Here is a 23,050-nt window from a genome sequence, read left to right as displayed (position 1 = left end):
CACATGTCTGCCCATTGCCTAGCCGAACATGATCTTTAGTGGTCACATAAGTGGTAAACCACTCCTTGTTTGGAGACACATGAAGTGATGCCCCTGAGTCTATAATCCAGTCACTTAGTGCATTTCCATCAGATGCTGTAAGAAGAGCTGAGTCCATTGTATTCTTCAAGAAGTACGCTGAGTCCAGCCATAGGTACGCTTCACAGTGGTTTACTTTCCTGGGAAAAATTCGGGAGAGTTTCCCCTGTAAACTGACCTCTGAACCAATATCAACCTGTCAAACGAACCAAGAAAGCTTCAGATTCTGCATAAATTTTGGCAGAGTCTCCTTTGTAAAATGGCTCTGGTGTACTCAAAAAATAGACCAAAAAACAGCTCAAAAAACACAGTCTCTCTGACACTGTAAGCTGCGGGTAAACCTGTCCTGCACCTGTACTGTGTCTCACTGTCCTGTCACTGTCCTGTAAGCATAGACCGTGACAATGCCTCAACGGCAGTAAAGCAAAGATGCAATCCCAACTGTCTAACTCACAGTTAATACATCCTAGCTGCCTATCTAAGGGTGCTCGAGGGATCGCTCCAAGACCTGTATCACCGAAAGAATCTCAACATTCGAGAATCCCCCAGCTCAATAAAACCTCACTCGACCCTCAACAAAGGCTGCAGTAAATCTGACAGTACATAGACTTCCCACAAAGTCATACATCCACAAATTTCCCACTATATGCTGTAACCGCTACGGTGGTTGTTTGCTGCGTGACTCACAGCCAACAAACCCTCAATAGACATACATCATCTCTGACAATACATCCCATGTGGAAGTACCTGCAATGTCAGGATGAAATCTGGAATACCAAGCAGCAAACACAAGCTACCTGATGAACTAGTGGATGTCGCCTACAGTCTGTGTGTAGATGCGCCCGTGTCATATGTGACACGCCTCCAAGAACTGTGAGCCGTCCTTCGATGTGTAGACAGCCACAAATCAACACTCTGGGAGTGTCGATATCCTCAGCACCTGCAGTCGTAGGCCGAAAACCCCAAATTTGCAGAGTCGGATCTGCACCCGTCGAGACCACGTAGTCGAAAATGGCCTGCGCAGACCTTTGTCGAAGCCGAACGGTGGCCGAGATGACCTCAGAATGAAATTATGGCAACATCGAGCCCTTCGGGCCGGCCCATCGAGATTTGGGGCCTTGTCTTCGCCTGTCGAATTTCACTCCAATCTGAGTTGGTGACTCTAGCCTCCTGTAGTGCTGCCCCGAGCCTCGATCTGAGCTCTGATACCAGTTGAAGGAGTACGAGCGGAAGTGCGACGCGAGAGAGAGTGCGAGAAGAAGAGCACGATGATATGGTGAACTCGCTCTACTGTAATGTGTAGAGCATAGTGAGTTCTTATTAGGTTTTAACAAAAGAATATGTGTACATACCTGGCGGCCCGCCCACTTACCTAGGCGACCACATTGGGCTTTATACCCCAACACATTGATCTGCTCAAAGGGCTTGTAGAAAACTGGTACATTAGCTTTAGTTGGGTGAAATGTCCCACAATGGTATTACAATTTCTTTGACTATACACAAAATAAAAATACGATCTCTGAATTTCAGCCAAATTACAAACTATGGAAACAAGGGGATTCAGGTTATGGGCCTGCATTGAAGACCAGATAGCAACCCTAAACCTTGGAATCAAAAAATTCAAAAATTCCTTTGTGCCTGGTCGAATTAATACTCTGACATTTCCCAAGCGGAAACTACATAAATCAGAGAACAATGTGTGTACACTGTACGGCTGTCGTAGCAGTAACAATCCATTGAGATCCAAGATAATCAGTCTCTGCAATCATTGTGTGCATACATATAAGTAGTTATAAACAAAAAAGCAAATATTATTTAAGTACAATGGATACTATCGGAACAACCATATCTACTTGAAGCAAGAGTCCATACTGGTCTTTTCTAATGTTGACATTTTGTTGTTGAGTGTCGATGTTTCCGTGTGTATTGCCAAGGGTATCCACCTCTTGTGGTTGTGCAATACATGACTCTTGTGTTTCCATGGCCAAATGGTTAACCTGTTTTGTTGTCTGTTCCTAGCCTTGATTTGCAATATTGGCCTCCTCCTCTGACACTCGCTAGAACCTCTATTGCATTCTTTGTCTTTGAGGAGCATTTTACATCTGCATTTTCAGGGGCTTGGTCTACTTCACATTGCTCAACCCCAACTTCGGATTCAACCGCTCCAACTGCAAAGCTTACCGATGTCTTTTCCTCTAATATGGGGTTAGTTTGAGGAATTTGGTTCAGGGTGTTGGAAACTGGCTCGACTTCCTCTTCACCGGTCATTGTTAAAGCTATAATATATCGTTGACAAAACTGTCTTCTGCATCTAAAATTCTTGGGGTTGAAAGAGATAGTAGATGTTGAATCATTGAAGCGCGATACCTTTATAAATATTCCAATGTATAATTTTCTAGAGCATTCTGCAAAATTAGGTTAACTTGTGGTCAATACTTTAATTAATAAATTAGTTGGTCCATACCATAGCAAGGAAACACCTTTAACATAAATGGATTCAGAGCAAAAAAACTCTGGAGTATATACTCTGCATGGAGAAGACATCTCCAACCACAAGAATTTGGATCTGTCTGATTAGGCACTCTCTTAAGAGTCTCATTGTCCTTGTCCATTATTATCACACGATGAGCATGAATATCATTAAAATACTCCAAAATAAAATCTTCTGCTGCTTCTTGAAGACACAGCAGGGCAACTGCCTTCCACCTCATTGTACCAACACATGCTTCCTCACAGATTTGTCTTATTGCTCTTTGAAAAGGAAGTCTATGGACACAAAGCTCAATACTTTTTTGAGCTTTCCTGATCTCCCTAAATAAACCGATGTTTCTTTGAATATTCTTCATTCTTGGGCCCTTCAATATCTTCATTGGTTTACCTGAAGTTTTCTTCTTACTAGCAGACCTTCCACATGCTTTCTTTGCAAGCCTTGGTCCTTTCCCTGCCTTCCTTGTTGTTGCCTTGGTTCTTGCCATTCCACTGGAAGAGAAAAATGTAGAGGATCACTCTCTCTCTCTCTCTCTCTCTCTCTCTCTCTCTCGCTCTCTCTCTCTCTCTCTCTCTCTCTCTCTCTCTCTCTCTCTCTCCCTTTTTCTGGGAACACAGTGTGCGGGCTCAGATTTGACATGGGCTAATAGCCTATTGTGCGTCGTGATCCGCAAGTGGAAGGAGGAAAATTAGAAATTTACTTCAAGCCTTTTAGGCAGCAAGCCCCAATTTTAAAGATTATTAAATTGAGTCTAAAGTAGTAATCTTGAGATGTAGAATACTATCTCTATCTCTCTTTCTCTCCCCTATCTCTCTATCTCTCTCTCCCCCCCTTATCTCTCTCTCTCTCTCTCTCTCTCTCTCTCTCTCTCTCTCTCTCTCTCTCTCTCTTTTCTGTGGATCATGACGCGCGGGTTCATCTTTAAGCCAGGCTAGTTGCTGTCCGCGCATCGTGATCCACGAGAGGATCAAGAAAAGTTTGTAATCTATATCATGCCTTGTAAGCAACAAGCCTCAACAGTTTTGTAGGAAACTTTCTCTCTCTCTCTCTCTCTCTCTCTCTCTCTCTCTCTCTCTCTCTCTCTCTGTGTATGGATCACGGTGCACGGACACAAAAGCAAGCAAAGAGAACACTCTATTGTGTGCCGTGATCCATTTTGTGACATCCCTCTCTTTCTCTGTCTCTTCTTCTTTAAAACCAAGAAAAGCTTTAAAAATGCTATCTCTCACACTCTCTCCCTCGATCTCTCTCTGTCTTTATCTTCCAAACCTAGCAGACTATCAACAAATCTAGCTCTCTCTCTCTCTCTCTCTCTCTCTCTCTCTCTCTCTCTCTCTCTCACTACAACAAAAATAGGTGTTATCGACGCTGCCCGTCGCTGTGAAACCAGTCGCTATTAGCGACGGGCATAGCGACGCATATAGCGACGACCATAGCAGAAATTTTTTTTCTTGGACAGAGGGCAGGTAGCCTGGCCTGTGCCCAGTTAAAATATGGACACAGCCACAGCCAGACTTCCTGCCCTCTGCCCAAGAAAGCGAGCAACAACAAAATATCAACCATGCTCCCACGCGCAGAAATTTCGGCAAAGTTCCCTTTGTTTTTACATAAACTTTTCAAAAAAAACCATATCATGTATACGCCTCCTACATGCTATCCATGTAGGATCTCACATGAGATTTAAGGCCAATGAAAGACAACCGTACCAACTGAAAAGCATAGCCATAACTTAAAAGCATAACCATAACTTAAAAGCATAACCATAACGAACCATAACCATAACTTAAAAGCATAACCATAACTTAAAACCATAACCGGCTATAACCACTTTGATCAAAACCATAATGCAGATAACCACAACTATAAACACAATTAAAAATAACCATAAGCATAACCAGAAAGAGAAACAATAACTGTCTATACAATGACAATGACAATAATCATAACCATAAGGGAAAAAATAAATGTCTGAACACTAACTGTTTTTATAAAAAAGAGACACAGAAGTGTGTCTGTGTCTCACAAAGCATATAGATGAAATCTGGTCCACTAATGACTAGGCGTCGCAACCTGCACATAGGACAACTCACAAAATTAGTATTGATATTACTTCACATATACTGACTTAATTAAATCAACTCACACATATTAACGTCTCACCTCAAGCGATCAGCGAGACTGTAAGGTCTCCCAGTCTACAGGATCTCCTGAAGCTTCAAGATCATTCAGTACTTCATAGATACCTCTGCGATATCCATCTGACTCCTCCTCGCGTGATGGAGCTCGATGCATCGCAAGATTCTGCGTTTATACAAAAATCAAAGTAATAAGAATACATGATTCATCGCGTTTTAAAAAACGCCATAGTTAAGATTGGATTAGAAACTCACAAACTCATAGCGAAAGGTGTCGAAGCCTCCGCTGCCAAGATGAGATGTCTCCCTAGTCATCTGTCGTACCTGCGCAGCCTCACGCTGTTGTCTGAACCGCATGGCCGCTGTCCGCTCATCCTCCTTGATCTGCAGCCATGTCTCGTGTGGGATGCCCGAAGGCTTCGGCGAGCCGGTCCTGAAAGCCTTCCGAGCTGCATCTCGTCGATGTTTCAAGGTGTCCCGTGCAGCACCCTTGATCCACCGTACCGGAACAACGGAAGAACCCGGAGCAGGCTGGTACTCTCTCAGGATGGTCTCCACTATGTAAGTGACTTTTTCCTTTTCTTGTTGATCCCAAGACGTCAGAATGCTGGTCGAAAACTGCAGCTCCACAAGCTGGCGAATCCGCTGTCGCATGTCAGTCCCGACTCTATCCATGTCAATAGAACCATCTCCCCGTACAGTATAGAGCTTGGAGGCACTAGGATCGTGTGCCCCCCAAGGTGTCCGAGGTATCCCAAGAGGTGTGTCGAGAGGTGTGCCTGGGTAGGATGGGGGTCGTGAGCGAGGAGGGGTCGAAGCATTTGTGGACCCTCCTCCACAACAACCACCATCTCCACCTGACGATCGCCGAGATCGGCAAGTGCGCCTGCACTGCGGAGATGAGGACGTACCCACCTCTGCCCCACCCCTAGGTGTCAAAGCGATCGTGTTGGGAGAAGAAGGCGTCGTACCCATAGGCGTCCTGAACCTCGTAGGCGTCCCCCCCCTAGGCGTCGGACCCTCGGGTGTGAAGCCCGGAGGCGTAGTACCCGTGCCTCTGGCTACCCAGTACTGAGAACCCTCTGCTATCTGAGCAGACGTCATCCGTGTAACGAAGCCCATGAATGCATCTACACTCATGGAAGAGGGATCTGGAATCTCGTCTGCCATACTAAAGTCCTGCACAAAGAAAGTAAAATAAAGCGTTAGAACACAATTGTTTAAATTAACTTTAAGATTAACTTTAAATCAAAGTCTTTACACAAACACTTACTGGCCTAGGCCTCGACGAGTAAGGCATCATCGATAAGATCTTGCACCATATCATCGTCTATCTCTAATTGAAAACATAACTCTGCCCCAACTCATTCTGGCAGATTGTCTTCATCCATTGCATCTTCATCTACAAGTGTCAATTCTGGCTCGTCTGCGTCATCCCTCGTATATCTGTCAGCTTCCTCTGCCATACCTTCGTCCATCTCATCTAATGTCACAGTAGTATGGACGTCGTCTCACTGACTTTCCTCCAGGAGATCTTGCCCTTCAAATACTTGTTTATTTGTTGGAGCAACCTGAACCACAAACCACCATTGTCGCTCTCGAGGGTCCGGTACAAAGACCACTTGCTCACAATGTTCGGGGAGAGCAAATGTGTCGCTCGCATCTATCCAAGTATTTGTAGAATCTATTTGCACAAGCTTGTTCCATCTCTGCGTACCGTTGCATTGCGACCAGAAGTAATCACCTTGAACCACTTCACATCCAACAAAACCATCTCAAACCGCCTGAAAATTACTTTCAGGATATCTGACACCAGACCACAGTAATCCAGGTTGCTAGTGCTCTCATTCGTGTCACTAGCACTGGCCTTGCTCTTTTGCATGAAACTAACCATTACCCCACTGTCAAACGTGTTTCTTATGCTGTCAATTTGTTGTGTTCTGAAATGCTTTCCATGCGACCACAGCTCCATGTATGTATGATACTTTTAGTCACATCCAATAGCCAGCTCTTCCTCTTCTAGAGATATGGGTTCTCCGATCTGTCGAGCTGCTGTCACTGTCTTGTCCAACCATGCCATTGTAGGGAATTCAGGTAGAGGAGCGAGATAGTCTGGCAAGGGTAAGCCTCTAGTTGTTCGACTTCGCCTGAAATCCTGTCGCTCTAGATTGCGTCTCTCTTTCTCTTCTTCGTACCTTTCAAGCCATTTTTGCATCGGCGCTGAATTTAGTATACAGAACTTCATGATCTTTTCTCGCATGGCTAGGTTCATTTTCTTCGGCACCCCTTGCCCTTGCGGCTCCTCTCCCACCAGTCTTGCATCCTCCTCATCGCTCCATAGTCGAGGCATTTCTGGGTCAGAAACGGATAGAAATTCGGCCGTCAATACAAGAGACTCTTGCACCAGCCATCCTTCTACGATGCTCCCATCTGGACGCGCTTTTTGGCGAACAAAACCCTTAAGTGTTTTCATGAACCGCTCTAGAAAGAACATCCAACGGCTGTGGACTGTACCTACCACTGCAACCTCATCTACTACATGGACGAGCAAGTGCATTTGGATAGTTAGGCAGTTCGTGGGTAGATACTTCTCAATCATGCAAACTGCCTCAATGGAGTTAGCCCTTGCAACTGCAATAGATTCCTCCCGTATCTCGTTGGAAGAGATCCACTGCACTAGCTCTGAAATCTTGTATATGCAGGTCCGCACTTCCTCCGTTAAACACCCCTTGATCGCAATTGGAAGAATGAATTGCAAGAACTTATGCCAGTCGTGCGATTTCAACCCTGACAGTTGATCGTCACGGGTGAATGCTGTCTTGAGACATCGCATATATCCTGTTGGCGTCCTGAACTCTGAAATCACCCTTTTCACTTGTTGCTCTTCTTTTTTAGCAATACCCATGGCACTCTTGGAAGTTTTGTTTGACCAGCTGCATTGGTGAAAGGTCATAGCTCTGGCATCTTTCCAACAGACTGCAAATCATCTCGTGAAGCTCGATTGTCTTTCATTCCCATGATTGTCTTCCAGAGGAGCTCTCCCACATTCTTGAATATATCAATAACCATTACCAGAAGCTTCTCCGTATCTTGGCCAATCATGCATAGTCCACATAAGAAGTCCATGGATCCTTGCATGCTGTTGTCCTACCGGTTCAACTGCATCTGCTATGTTGATCCCATGCCATAACTCCTGGAGCTCGTCAACTAGTGGTACAATCAAGCTTAAAATCAAATGACCCTTCTTGATAGCAAGCCACGGCGGGAGGTTGTAATTGATAAGGCACACAGGCCAAGAGCTCCATGACGAGCTTCTCAAGCCAAATGGATTGACGCATCCATTGCCATGCCCAAACGCAAATTGGGTGGTTCACTCTTAAAATGTGGCCAGGTATCTTCAATATGCCTCCAAGCCTTCGAATCAGCGGGCATTCTAAATGTTGCGTCAGTGGATCTATTCGTAGAATGCCACCGCATCAACTTTGCAATGGAACCACAACGAAACATGCTTTTTATCCTAGGAATAATAGGAAAATTCCGCAACACTTTAGCTGGCACTGTCTCGCCAACTGCATCTTGTTTGTAGCGCATTGCTCCGCACTTAGGACACGACAGACAATCTACGAATTCATTGCGAAAAAGAATGCAATCATTTGGACATGCATGAATCTTGTTGCAGTCCAAGTCAACGGAGGTCAGAAGTTGCTTTGCGTCTAGCCTAGAGGGGGGCATTTCATTGCCAGCCGGGAGAAGTTGCTCCTGCAATAACGTGTTTAAGCCACATTAAATCAAAAAGCTCTCCGAGCACATCACCGTTGCAATCGGAAAATCGCTTTTGTAAATTACGTACCTAAACAAAGCAGTGACGCTTGCATCTGACCACCCGTACACTGACTGAAGATTCAAAAATGCCAGACTAGTACGAAGCACATATATTTTGGCACTTCATAGATTGGTTGACGTGCCAACTTCCTCAACATGTCTTTAGGAGATAGGCGCACGGCTTTTGGTGCTGCTTCGTTCGCGTTCTCCTCGCTTGTCTGGAAGAAGGCATCCAACATCTCCTCCATGCCGTCGTCTTCTGTCTGTAAGCCCTTTTCTGCTTCCATCCATGGCTCTATATTGGTCAGACCTTCACGCATAATCTTTTTTCTCTCTCTCTCTCTCTCTCTCTCTCTCAGATGTAGGTGCTATGTCGCGGAAATCAATGCCCGTTCCGTAGGAGTCGTATCGCAGATTCTGTACGGTTTCTCTAGCAAACTCTCCGTACTTGTGCACATGCTCATTACATATCCTACGCTTGCGCAGGATTTGATACTTGCAGAGCGTGCACGAGCATGCAATCTTTTCCTCCACGTTAGTTGATGACGTTGCCATCTACAATGATTATGAATGTTGTTTTAATATATATATATATATATATATATACACTCCTCACAATGTAAACTACCTCGCATTCTCTAGTCTTGCCCAATCTTCGTACACCTCGGTCCAGAGGTGTACGGAGATCAGGACCACCGGGTCAAAATCTCGTCTTTATTGGTCAAATCCTATATGGGTAGATACATACGTGCACTCCCAGGTGTACATGGCAATGCATGTAGCAGACAAAACCCCTTTGCCTCTTTTAGTTCCATAGTTTCTTCTCTGTCTACGAACCCACCTGCCTCCATTCCGAGGTAGCCTGTCAGAGAAAGCTTTCCAATGCTGCACTTGATGAAAGCACAAGCCATGGAAGTTCTCAACCCAATGAAAGTTTTCTACCTGATTGTCAACCGGACGGGGCCTCCATGTCCAAGCCAGAAGATAATGTGGAGATGGATGAGCAACTTGAGAAAGATTCAGAAGCCTTGCATGGTTCTTGCTCAAAAAAGCGATCTCGATCTCTCTTTCTCTCTCGATCTCACTCTCACTATCTCTCTTTCTCTCTCTCTCTCTCTCTCGATCTCGCTCTCGCTATCTCTCTTTCTCTCTCTATTTCCTTATTTTCCTATCTCTCTCTCTCTGTATCGCTCTTCACTTCCCTACCTCTCTCTCTCTCTCTCTCTCTCTCTCTCTCTATATATATATATATATATATATATATATATATATATATATATATATATATATATATATATATATATATATAAAACTCCCTTTCTCTATCTCTCTATTTCCTATCTCTCTCTCTCTCTCTCTCTCTCTCTCTCTCTCTCTCTCTATATATATATATATATATATATATATATATATATATATATATATATATATATAACTCTCTTTCTCTATCTCTCTATTTCCTATCTCTCTCTCTCTCTACTTACCTCTCTCTCTCTCTCTCTCTCTCTCTCTCTCTCTACTGATCGAACGAGCGACTGAGCTAGGGAGATCTAGACGTCCACGACTGCGGAGGACTACACAACATCGACAGAGGCTGCATTAGAGGATCTAGCTAGGTCACTTTGGCTCGACATGCATAACGCCCGGTCAGACTACTGACCATGGAGGAGATTGATGAGATCCGCCAACGACAGCTGCTGGATCTCCTATGATCTACCTATCCCAGCTAGCTGGTTTAACCGTTTAGTCCATACCCAGCAGTTTAGGATTCCATAATATTTTATTTTGTCATCTTCTTACTCTGACTTTGTATCAGATCCATCACATTGTAACTTTCTTGTCTCATGTCTCATAGGTCACTTTGGCCTTTGGAAGACGTTAATATAACATTTCATTTCATTTCTCTCTTTAATTATTTATCTTTAATTTTAATTTCCTAAGCATACATTAATTCTCTATCTCTCTCTCTCTCTCTCTCTCTCTTTGATTACCTACACACACACATTTCTCTCTCTCTCTCTCTCTCTCTCTCTCTCTCTCTCTCTCTCTCTCTCTCTTTCCTACACACACACACACACACACACACTTCTCTCTCTCTCTCTCTATCTCTCTCTCTCTCTCTCTCTCTCTCTCTTTCCTACACACACACACACACACACACACCTCTCTCTCTCTGTCTCTCTCTCTCTCTCTCTCTTTCGTACACACACACACCTCTCTCTCTCTCTCTCTCTCTCTCTCTCTCTCTCTCTCTCTCTCTCTCTCTCTCTCTCTCTCTCTCTCTCTTTCCTACACACACACACACACACACACACACCTCTCTCTCTCTCTCTCTCTCTCTCTCTCTCTCTCTCTCTCTCTCTCTCTCTCTCTCTCTCTCTCTCTCTTCCTACACACACACACACCGCTCTCTCTCTCTCTCTCTCTCTCTCTCTCTCTCTTTCCTACACACACACACACACACACACCGCTCTCTCTCTCTCTCTCTCTCTCTCTCTCTCTCTCTCTCTCTCTCTTTCCTACACACACACACACACACACACACACACCTCTCTCTCTCTCTCTCTCTCTCTCTCTCTCTCTCTCCTACACACACACGATGTAGAGAGAGAGAGAGAGAGAGAGGGGGGTTGGGGGGCATAATACCTGCGCAGCAGGTGGAGGCCAAGATTTGAGCAGAGCGTAGGCAAAAATGGCCCCTGTTGCTCGCGGGTTTTGCTTTTTTCCCCCAATTTTTTTTGCGTCGCTATATGCGTCGATATACACGTGGGAAGTAAAGCCTTTCCACGCGTATATCGACGTACATTGAGACGCGTATATCGATGCGTATAGCGACGCCCGCTAATTTCGTCGATATACGCGCATCGATATCTCCATGTTGTGTTGTAGTCTCTCTCTCTCTCTCTCTCTCTCTCTCTCTCTCTCTCTCTCTCTCTCTCTCTCTCTCTCTCTTTATCTCTTTTTCACTATTCATCTTTAAAAATCACTATGGAAATACCTCTCTAGGTGGAATTCAAATGGAAGAAAACGTGTGTAGGAGCCTTGCACCTTGGTTGCAGAGGATGTCTCGGTTGTAGGTGTCTCTCTGTCTCTCTCTATTTCTTGCAGAGGTCGTCTTTTCCGTTAGCTATCTCCCTCTCCTTCTCGTAGAGGTTGTCTATGCAGGCTTTCTCTCTCTCTCTCTCTTTGTATTTCTCTCTATATATATATCTCTCTCTCTCTCACTCACTCTCTCTCTCTCTCTCTCTCTCTCTCTCTTATCATGAAATCAAGTGTGCATTTGTTACTATAAATGTACACATATTTTTGGGTTGTTAAAAATCAACTTTTTGGTCGTACCGCCCATTAAATGCATGTCCTTGTAACACGCATTCAATATATGCGGCATCGTTAAAAATGCCAACGGTAATATCTATTATTGCATGAAAAGGGGAGAGGAGAGAGAGAATAACGAGAGAGAGAGAGAGAGAGAGAGAGAGAGAGAGAGAGAGAGAGAGAGAGAGAGAGAGAGAGAATTACTGGTGTGGTCAAACTAATTACAGACCTCGAAAGAGACGGAGATAAAGGCTTGAGAGACAGAGAGAGAAAGTGAGGAAGTGGGAAAGAGACACCTAAGAAGGCCTCTGCCTCCTTCAAGGTGCAGAAATCAAAAGCTTGAAGACTCAGAACTACATTTCCAGTCCAAAACCTCTACTCCAACAACAATGTCTAGTCCTGGCAAAGGTAAAGTCAATCTCTTCAGTTTCACTATGTTTTTAGTTTAGTTGTGTTTTGTGAGTGTGCTTCGAAATGTAAAAGATCATTTCACCATTCAAATTCCATAATTGGATCAAGGCGCGCCAGATACATTATGGAGATTCGTTTACATACTCCACGTGCCGTGATCCTCTTCTAATATTTACAAAGGGATTTTTTGTATAATAATATTGTAGGTATTTCAATGCATGAAAGCCTGCTAAGTGGATCACAGTGCGCCAAGCAGTGTTTTTAATGTTAGTTTACATACTCCACATGCCGTGATCCTTTTTGATTTTGTACAAACGTTTTTTTTGAAAGTACAATTGCTTTGATGTATTGGTAGCTATTCTATTTTATGAAAGCTCAATAAGTGGATCACGACGCGCCTATAGCTATATGGATACTTGTTTATGTATTCTTCGTGCCGTGATCCACTTGTATGGCTTTTACTCCTCACATATATAACCCAGTTTTGCATTTAATCCATAGTAATCATCTTATTTTTTTGACCTTATGATTAGTTGGTAACAATTTTGAGATACCTAATTATAGTTTGTTCTAAACTTATATGATCATTTGGTGCACTTCTTTTTATATATACTCATTGAAACTTATATTTGTGAGTATGAAATAAATGGCATGTTTAAGATCACATAGGATTGAAGAGGCATAAAATAGATCTTGAGCGCATTGTTGGCCAAGGAAACCTTCCAAGAAGACTGCCAGAGCTGTTAAAAACATCAATGAAGAGGAATGTAGACTTCAGAGAACCCATTGATATAACTGCTACAGAGCCTGTCTCAGTAGTTTGGAGGAGCCTGATACTGACCCATCTGTAGAAATGGAGTCCCCTTCACCTCCAATATTTACTCTACCCAACTCACTGAAGAGAGAAGTGGATTTTTCAGCACCTACTTTGCAGAGTGCCCAATGTATTGCAACAATCCAAAAGAAAAAAGAGACAGTTATTTATGAAGACCCTACAGTGATTGATGAAAGGCTTTTAGATTTTGCGGTTTATTCTGGGACTGGTGATAAGTTTGATTTGGTCTCCTGTATTTTTAATGCTCCATTTAATCTTGATGTGTTTATAGCTGAACAGAGTGAACACTTGAAGCTGGAACGAGAGAAGTTTGACCTTCACACTCAAGAGGGCAGGGTTAATGTTGGTGAAATGGTGGTAGTCCATTTAAAAGACTGTGATCCTAAAAGACAGTCTTACAAGAAGTATAATCAACTGCCTCTTATGTACATGCCCCATTGGTGCAGCTTACATGATTGGGAGTGCAAGCTGATTCAAGAATCCTTTGGATTTCTAATATTTTTAAATGGATTATTTACAAGTCTTATGAAAAATCCTAAGGAGGTCATGGAGGAACAAGATTTACCAGCAAATGAAAAAGAGGAAAAGGATGAGGAATATATTGAAGTGATAGAGATAGAGGAGTCCATTGATCTTGAAGAAGAAGAAAAAGAGGTGAAACGAAACAATCTTCTCTCAGTGAAAACCTCAGATATCAAGCTACCTCTAGATGTGTCAGAGCGGCAAGCCACCTTAATGCTACCAGGAGTGCCAGAGTTTAAATTTGGAGATAGGTCCTACATTTTCCTTCATGATATACAAAGTATTTTTTGTTTGCAGGAGGACTTTGCACTAGCCACTATCTCCAAGTATCAGGAGGAGAGGAATGGATTTGTTTCAGATGACAGTAGTGATGACGAGGCAATGGAGATCTCCAATAACCCACTGGACTGCCTTAAACTCTGCTTTGAAAAGGCAGAAAAGTATAAAGAAAACCTTCCTGATGAAGCCACATTTCAAGCTATTCAAAATAATCTTAAGCCATCAACTAGTGAACAGGATATGGAGGCTTGGTTTAAGCGACCAGTGCAAGAGTCAACCGGATCAGTCAACCTATGGAAGGATGAGCTTTTTTTGCAAGATGAGAGTTTCATTGTATAAATTCCTGCCCCTGCCCCCCCCCCCCCCCTTCCCCCATCTCTCTCTCTCTCTCTCTCTCTCTCTGTCTCTCTCACACACACACACACACACACACACACACACACACACACACACACATACACAAACACTTCTTTTGTTTACAGTCATGGATTGCTGAAAAGGATGACTTTCTTCGTCGTTGAAGAAGACAGTTCCATGGTAGGGATGCAGCTTTAGGACAATATCTTCCTAGTTTATGCGAGGCACCCATCCTAATCCTCCACAACGGAATGTCACAAGAGGGGAATACTACAACCTATGCTTTCAAGACATTATCTCGCTTCTTAGGTGGTCCAATGCTGCCACAAAATGCTGACAAAGTAATCCTCGTCGACAAGGTTTTTGGGAGAGAATATTTTGGTTACTCGCAAGGATATACTGGGGGCCGTGAAACATATTACTACACATACACAACAATGGCATTATCTTTAGGGAAAGAAAAACCTACTGAACTCTTAGAGTATGGAAAACATTTAATGATCAGATACAAGGGGGAGGCTCCAACTGATATTTCCAAATCGTCAAAATGTTGAAATAGTTGTGGTGCATATTGAATTTAATGCGACAGGCATTTATGGTACATCGATAATCTAAACTCTAACTCTCTTGTTCCACCGATGATTGGCATATTGCATTGTCTCTCTCCACCTGATTTAACTTTCAAGAGCACTTGAGTTGTTGAATGCGTCTGCTCTCTTTCTTTTCTGAATTTGCAAATGTCTGATTGCCTGTACGGTTGCTGAAGAGGCCAATACTTGCTTTTGTTGCATGCGATGAATGATTCAAACCATTGAAATAACTCCATTAGACTGTTTGCCTTATTTCGAGATCCTCCATGTTGTGTGTGTTTGAAATAGGCATTTCTAGCCATGTAATGAGAGTTTTCCAGGCCCTGGGTGTTCCATATACCTGGATTCTCATACTTTTGGATGAAGTATGGCAAATGATTAAAAATAATGTGCTGCAAAAGAAGAAATTTATTTAGAATTTTAAACACAAACTTAGTACTAAGACTATATGAGGCGCTTTGAATTTACCTTGTAATGAGTGATTTGAGTGTCATTCCATGCTGTCTTGAAGGATTTTTTCAGTAGTAGCTGAAGGTTCTGCTTAAACTTGCTGAGATTATCTTGTGACCAATCATCATTCTCACACATTTGAAATAATATGTCAATGGAATGCCACACATCACCCTTTGCATTGCGAGTTGTTGGCTCTTGGTCTTTCACTGCTAAATGAATTTTTTTCCAGTGCATATACTCAACTTTGCTAATGTAGGTAGAGTGATATACTCTCCCTCGCTTTTTTAGCTTCACATCTTTCATATCTTGAGGTTTAGATAGAAAATGGCGTGCCTTGACCCCCACCTATGGATGGTTTGCAGGGTACATCTTTCTCATTGGTTGACCTTTTTTCGTCCCGCTGTATTTTCACATTTCCCCCATGTAGACCAATATCTGACAAAACTAGTTCCAAAGCCTCTAGAGAGACTTGTCGTTCAGATGACTTTTTGATTTTCCAAGCAAACCCAATGTACATATATACCAACTTCTCTACAATTTGGCAGAGAGCATGCATTGTACAAATATGGACATTAACAAGTGGTATATTTAGAACTAGTCAGAAATTAGAGTATTGATTGTGACGAATAGGAGCCTTTCGCACCACTTTGGGTCCATCACTTTTGCAGGCTCCATGAAATACAAGCATGGAGACTTTGCCATGGCACCCATTCCACAATTATACATACACTTCAGTGTTTTGAGATCACCTGCAAGATGCCATTGAACTTGAAAGTCTCCTTTCCCATCTACAGCCAATACCTCTCCTTGATTCATTTGCCTATCAATGATATCTGGAATAGGGGTTTGATGGAACACCCAAAATAAAATGTCATGGTCTTATTTCTTTACCTGCAAGACCAATCCTTATGAGATACAAAAATTAAATCTAAAATTTAGGTACAATAGAGGGCTTGCTAGAGCTGCAAAATTGGAGATAACTAGGTTACCTGAAATGCACCAAGCCACCATATGTTTGTTTCTGATTGAACATTGAAGTATGAAGGGTCATCAGTGGGACATTTGGAAAGGGCCCTATTCATTAATGTGATTGTAACTTGCTCTAACTTCTTCTCTTTAATAATATCACACTCATCTAGCTTCAAAACAAAATGTAGAACGCCACCTGTCTCTTCGAATGTGATATTGTAGAACTCTACCATTCTACTTTGTAGCAAAGTGAGGTCCATGAAGATATTGTTGTACTCATCATAAGTGACAATAGTTCCCTGTGAGCTATAAATATCTTGAATATGAAATGGACATCCAATGAAGTTTGCCTGTTTATTATTGAGCTGTAGTCTTTCCTTCCAAACACTTGCAGTTGTTGGTAAAAGCTTAGACTTTATTCCCTTCCTCACAAACATGGAAGAGATAGACTGTTGAATAGCTGAGTAACCTCTTTTACTAACTCCAAGGGAGTCCAATGTACCCTGTATATGCTTGGCAGGCACTGCATTCTTTGAAATGAATCTTTCAACGACATCTCGTTGCAAAAACTTAAACTTTTTGTCATGCATGATATCCTTTGCAAGACCACTAGTGGCTTTAAGTGCTTTCCTACATTGGCCTTCGGGTCTATGTTTTCTTTGTTTGGATAGATGGAATCTCTACAAAGAAAGCATAACTAACATAAACAACCACTTAGATTAATTTAAATTCATTAGACAATTTACAATGCTCACCTCAATGCTTGGATTCTTTTCTTAAGGCCTCCAGAGCCTACCTTCAACATTTCAAGATTCCGTAGTTTCTTCTTTTGCACACGAGTGCCTAACATTGTCTCTTTGTTTTGTAATGACCGTACCTTTGTTCGCAAGACCTATGATTCTTGTGTGTGTTGGATTACAGTCTTTTGGTCCTCATGATGCAAGTTTGAAAGTCTTTGAATCTCATTTTCTTGGTGCTTCACCATGTCTTTATAAGTTTCTGCTTTGTTGTTTAGAGCTTTACAGTAGCCAAGCAATCCATTCTCTCCATTACTTGCAAAGTCAATAAGTTAGTGGGATTTGAAAATGCTGGGAAAGCATTTGTCATGGGATTCAATGGATAGAGTGAGCCTTTTGTCCAAATATCTAAGTGTTTTTTTCCCTCTGCTCTGAGTTTCTCTGTCATGATCAATGTCACTTTGATGTTAGTTTTGCCTCGCTTACATAGTGGCATATATTGGGGATCCACGTCAATGTGTAGATGATAGAAGGGTCTTTTAAGGAGGACATTTGTGGGGGTGGAAGAAGAAGCCATGTGTGCAACAGGGCAAGAAAGTGAGGATTTCTTTCAGGTCAGCGCACAAACAGTGAGAGAGTAAGGAGAGAGCAGGTTTGGAAGGATACGTCCTATTTCCTTTAGTCATACATTCCATGTACAGGAAACTCCCTCCAATTCTAGGACATTCACTAAATGCAATTGAAAACGATTTATTCTTCAATCATCACGACTGTTATGACATTGCGGCAAGAATCTACTTGTAAGTACACTTTTCGAATGGTTATTCCAACTTTACATTTGCTTTTACCACACATATTTTCTAGAGAGAGAAATTCAAAATTCTATTTTTCTTAGAAGGCCCTCCAAATGACCTCCGAAATTTCCTAATGGGGGGGAATAACCCTCTCTTTCAAAAGGGCCATGTTATTAAGGATTGCCCCAAAAAAGAACAAATTAGTAAAAAAAAAAGAGGGCCCTAAAAATGCCTTTCAACCTCCTCCCAAAAGATCTTTTGCCAAATGAAAAAAGGCTAAAAAACCCTCTTCTATCAAAAACTCCAATAGATTTGATGCCCTGCTTGAGGAGGCATTTATCCTTTCTTTGATGAAGATTGGGAAGAGGCCAATCTTCAATAGGAAGAAGTTCCTCAAAAGGATGCTAATCAAGGCTACCACCAAGCACCTTCCACTCCATAGACCACCTCAAGTGATCATTCTTAAAAAGAGGAATATGCGTAGCAAGCTCCCAACAATCTCTCTGAGAGGATCAAATGCATTGACTCAAAAAATAACAGTGATGGTAGTGATGAAGATACCATTCTTGACACCCAAAGAAGCATCTCCAAGCAAGAACTCTTCGAATTTCATCAAGAACTTGAACAATAGGATGATTTGGTGAAGGCCCAACTTGTAGCTTCTCCAGAGAATAGTGTGGAGATTTTGATGACACAAGCAGAAGAAGAGAGATAACCTATGCTCTTAACAAGAAAGATCTAAAGGAAGAAAGAGAAGTCTCAAGATTCTAATAGAGCTTCATTGTCCATGGAAAAACCTTCAAAGAACTGTAAACAATGAGGTGCCCCAATATTAATGGTGTTTCTTTAAATTGTAAAGGATTTTTAGACCCTACAGATCTTTGGTTATCAAAATATGGCTTTTAAATACTAATCTTTCTGTTGAATTCATTTGCCTTTGGGAGCTCAAGATTGTAGGTGATCCTTTGCTTAACAACTTAAAAAGACTAGGAAGTTCTTATAAGTGGTACTACACTAACCATCGTGTAGGAAGAGGTGTAGTAGCTATTGGAATAGTCAAGAAATTTGAACATTGTGTGTCAGATGTGGTGATTGACTCTAAGGGAGACTAGGTTGCTATCAATTTAAAAGATCCTTTTAGTTACAATGTATTTTTAATTGTATGCTCCTATGCAATTGGCAATAGAGATAACACATGGTCTGGTCTTATTGCCCTCCCTAACCCTCTAGTGATTTCAAGAGATTTTAATGTGGTAGATAATATGAGTGACAGATGGTAGAATAAAGGCCAAATAGTTGAAGAAACAAAAGAGATGCATGGGAGGAACTAGTTGAATCTCAAATTTTGATGGACATCTATGAAGCTACTAGCTTCACTTGGTCTAATAAACAATATGGGAAATGCTATATGGTAGCAAGGGGCTTAATAAAGTCTACATGCTAGCAAACCTGGTTCAAGACCATTTGTAAGTGAGTTGCAAGATTGACAAGTCTTTGCAATTGTCTGATCACTTTCCAACTAACAATGTACAATTTGACAAGGTCGATTCTTTGTGAATGCTCAACAAGGTCGACTTTCTTTTGCTACATTATCTGTCGGTTGGCAAGAGAATCGAATATGCTAATGCATACAAACTTTGGGAAACTTTCCAAGGTGTTTGCAAGTTTTTACGTACCAAGAGGGCGTATATGGTACATATAATGACTCGGTCGAGCAGTAGATATGGCTATGAGCCAGAAACCAAATCTAGTTTTTTTACTAAGGTTACAACCTTCAAGTTATTACTGTTTTTCTTTAACCTTTATTTTGAAAATTTTTTCTTGTTGTGCAAAGCAAAGTGCTTTGACAGAATTCACAAGAAGCAAGGATTCTAACCCGTGCCCAGGTATTACCCATTGATTTGAGATCAAGGACCATGGCACACAGGTTTGGGATTTTGTAAAACGGGATATAAGTTCACATTTTGTGTAGGATAATGTTGAACTGTGATGTATCCAAGCCACTCCAAATTGTGCATGTCACTTACTATTTCGGCTCACTATGTTGAGACCGCCATTCTAACCAAGGGTATACCGCTTTATTTCTTTGTTTTGCATGCATGGCATACCAATACGGTGGAATCAATTCCTCCTTATTATTTCTTACGCTTCCACTATAACACCAACCACTCTCTCAAGGATACATTCAAGTATTGAATGTTTAAAACCATTAAATCAAACAAACTTCATTCAAGGGAGAAGTGTTAGAAGTAATTTAATCTGATACAGTCACGATCACTGCCAAGGGTAGGTGGGTCAAGCTGTGACTTATGTATTTTGTTTCATCCCTATGAGAGAGTGTTGTACAAGCACACTGTTGTACGCTTATAGGATAAGCTATGACACATACATTGTATACATAGAAGCATCCGCAGGGGGCATACAACACAACAGAATAGGAATTTTCCTTAGCCCTGCACACACACTCTCTCTCTCTCTCTTTCTTTCTTTTAATTCTCTATTGAGATAGTGAAATTAGACATGATTTTACTAAAATCTTTCTATCTCGATATTGTAAAAGGTGTTGGGATGCGAGGTTTTGTTGCATCTCTTGTATGAACAACCCCTTCCACCTCATGTGTCAAGCCATGTGAAGAACCTCTTACAACCTTTGTTGTGTAAAGAGGAACCACTTGTAATTGTGCATGGGTAGCCACATCTTGTGCTCATGTGTCAAAAGGCTGTCTATTTGTATAAGCCTATATAGAGTCACATTCTGTTGAATAAATTTAACCTTTATCATTTGCAAAATACCATATTGTATTGTGCAATAATTTCTCTCTGAAGCTCTACACTAACTTCTCCTAGCATGCTTATACCATGAATGGCACACTAGCAAGTCCACCTTAACCCTACAACTAGTATCACCCTAGTGTGTTTTGAGGGGAGGATTGTGTGAGTGATACGCAACCAAAACCCACATAGGGGAGGATTGATGGGATCTTAGGCTTTGTTGCATATCTTGTGTGAACAACCCCTTCCACCTCATGTGCCAAGCCATGTGAAGAACCTCGTACAACCTTTGTGTAAAGAGCAACCACTTGTATTTGTGCACGGGCAGCCACATCTTGTGCTCATGTGTCAAAAGGATGTCTATTTGCATAAGCCTATATAGAGGCATATTCTGCTGAATAAATGTAACCTTTATCATTTACAATATACCATATTGTACTGTGCAATAGTTTCTCTCTCAAAATCTACACTAACTTCTCCTAGCATGGTTATGCCATGAATGACACACTAACACATCCACCTTAACCCTACAAAAGGAAGGGCTAAGAGCCATTAATTTTCAAAGGGCTATGAGTCATCTATTTTGAAAAGGCTAAGAGCCATTTGTTTGCAATCCATCAGTGATTGCTATTAAGCTTGAACGGTTCTTTCCAGTTGAGTACCCAACCATTCTAATGGACAAGCAAGAGTCTTGCCATTATTAATTTTATGGGTGTTACTTTAGCACTACATGCTTTTGGTTTGAAGATCCTGTTGAGTTTTTGAACATCTTAAACTTGTAAAGGATAATATCCACCAAGGTGTATAAATGAAGCAAACATTTCAGACAACATGGTTTCCCATAAAAAAACCCAAGATTATGGATTTTCAAGTCCGTCAAAGATCTATTTGTGAATACGATTCCAACAATGGATCTCCTATTTTGTCTATAGCATTGAGAGTGTCTATACGAGCATAGCTTTGAGGTAAGACCCAACTTGCAGTTACTAAATCACTTACTAAGTGTTGATGGTCAATTCTTGGAACCTTCACACTTCCACTTTCAAGGACAGAAGTCCACAAGCTGCCAAGGGGTAGTGGACAAATTCAACTTCCAAAGTTGACTTCAATCACTGTTAGATATGGTAGACTATGTTGGTCACCATTGGCTGCTAGGTTGAGGAGTTTCCATAAAAAGTCTAACCAAGGGGTTTGACATTCTCAATTTTAACCAAGGGGTTTGCATTGCAAAGGCAACACCCAGGGTTACCCGTGCAATTCTGCTTGTTTTTCACTAATCTTTAATTAGTGTTCCTAAGCCTTTGCAGGTGGAAAAATTTTCTTATGTGCATTCGACTACTACAGGTAAGTGAACACTATGTTCAACATCTAGGTACGCATCTGATTTGGTTTTCTTTCATTTTCAACTATGTTTTTGTTTGTTTTTTCAAATAGGATGTATAAGCTTCTACGTTTTCATCCACTTTGCTCTTTAGAGACATGACAAGGTCATGAAAGAGCAAAGAATTTTGGGCTATAGTGTCCCAAATACATTTTTGCATTATGTAGTTATCGACCTATATGTAAGGTTTTCTTTGGCACATGTTGTCACATGGAATGCAACATGGTCTAGGAATTCAAGGAGTTTGATTTAGCCAGTGTGGAGCAAGGTTAATGAGGGTCCTCTCTCACTTATGTCACTAAGTGTTTAAAGTTACCTCCACACCCAAGTACATCTCGTACTTGAAGGATGTTCTTTTTTCAGAAATCCTTATCTGAGACATATTCCACATGTGGAGAATCTGAGTCTCTGGGACTGACACTGTCACCTATTATTTGAATTATGTGTCGCAACAAAGTTTCCAATTGCTGGTCCAATCCCTTTATTAGACCATTTTGAGTACATCGTATCAAGAACAATTTGGGTGGCGAGAAATTGTTGGATACCTAGTCAAACTTATTAAGGTATAAGTATTGTTAAACAACTTAAACGGACGGCAAAGCTATATTTTGTTAATGAACATGTTTCATTTGGTACCTAGGTGTGATCGATTTTCACATTCTATTATGGTCAAAATATGTTATCACGGATTTCACATGGAAAGTATTTAGTTCTTTCCCTTTGAGCTATGAGCATAATGTTAGCCAGAAGCATTGACAAGTATGATAATGGATATGTGGGTGCAAATTTGTTTTTGCTAAATGCATGCACACTAGGTGTTAAGGTCCTTAGTGTTTAACAAAGGCTGATTTGGAGTGGCATGCATATTCATGACATTAGTCGCTTCTAAATCATTTTTCACTCTATGTGCAGTATCTCTATGAGATTAATTTTGGATCTACAAATCACCAATAGAAATCATGGCTTGGTTTTGGTGCTTGTGGATCTTTCAAGTTAACAAAGATGGTTATTTATAACCTTATTGATTCCTCAACAATGTTGTAAGGCAGTTGTGATCCCTGTTTACTAGTCATTTTGGAAGACTATCTATAAACGATGGGGAAACACGCCTC

The sequence above is a fragment of the Adiantum capillus-veneris genome, chromosome 16, assembly GCF_014529385.1.
Source record: "Adiantum capillus-veneris isolate H3 chromosome 16, ASM1452938v2, whole genome shotgun sequence".
Lineage (NCBI taxonomy): Eukaryota > Viridiplantae > Streptophyta > Polypodiopsida > Polypodiales > Pteridaceae > Adiantum > Adiantum capillus-veneris.
This window is presented reverse-complemented; position numbering follows the sequence as displayed.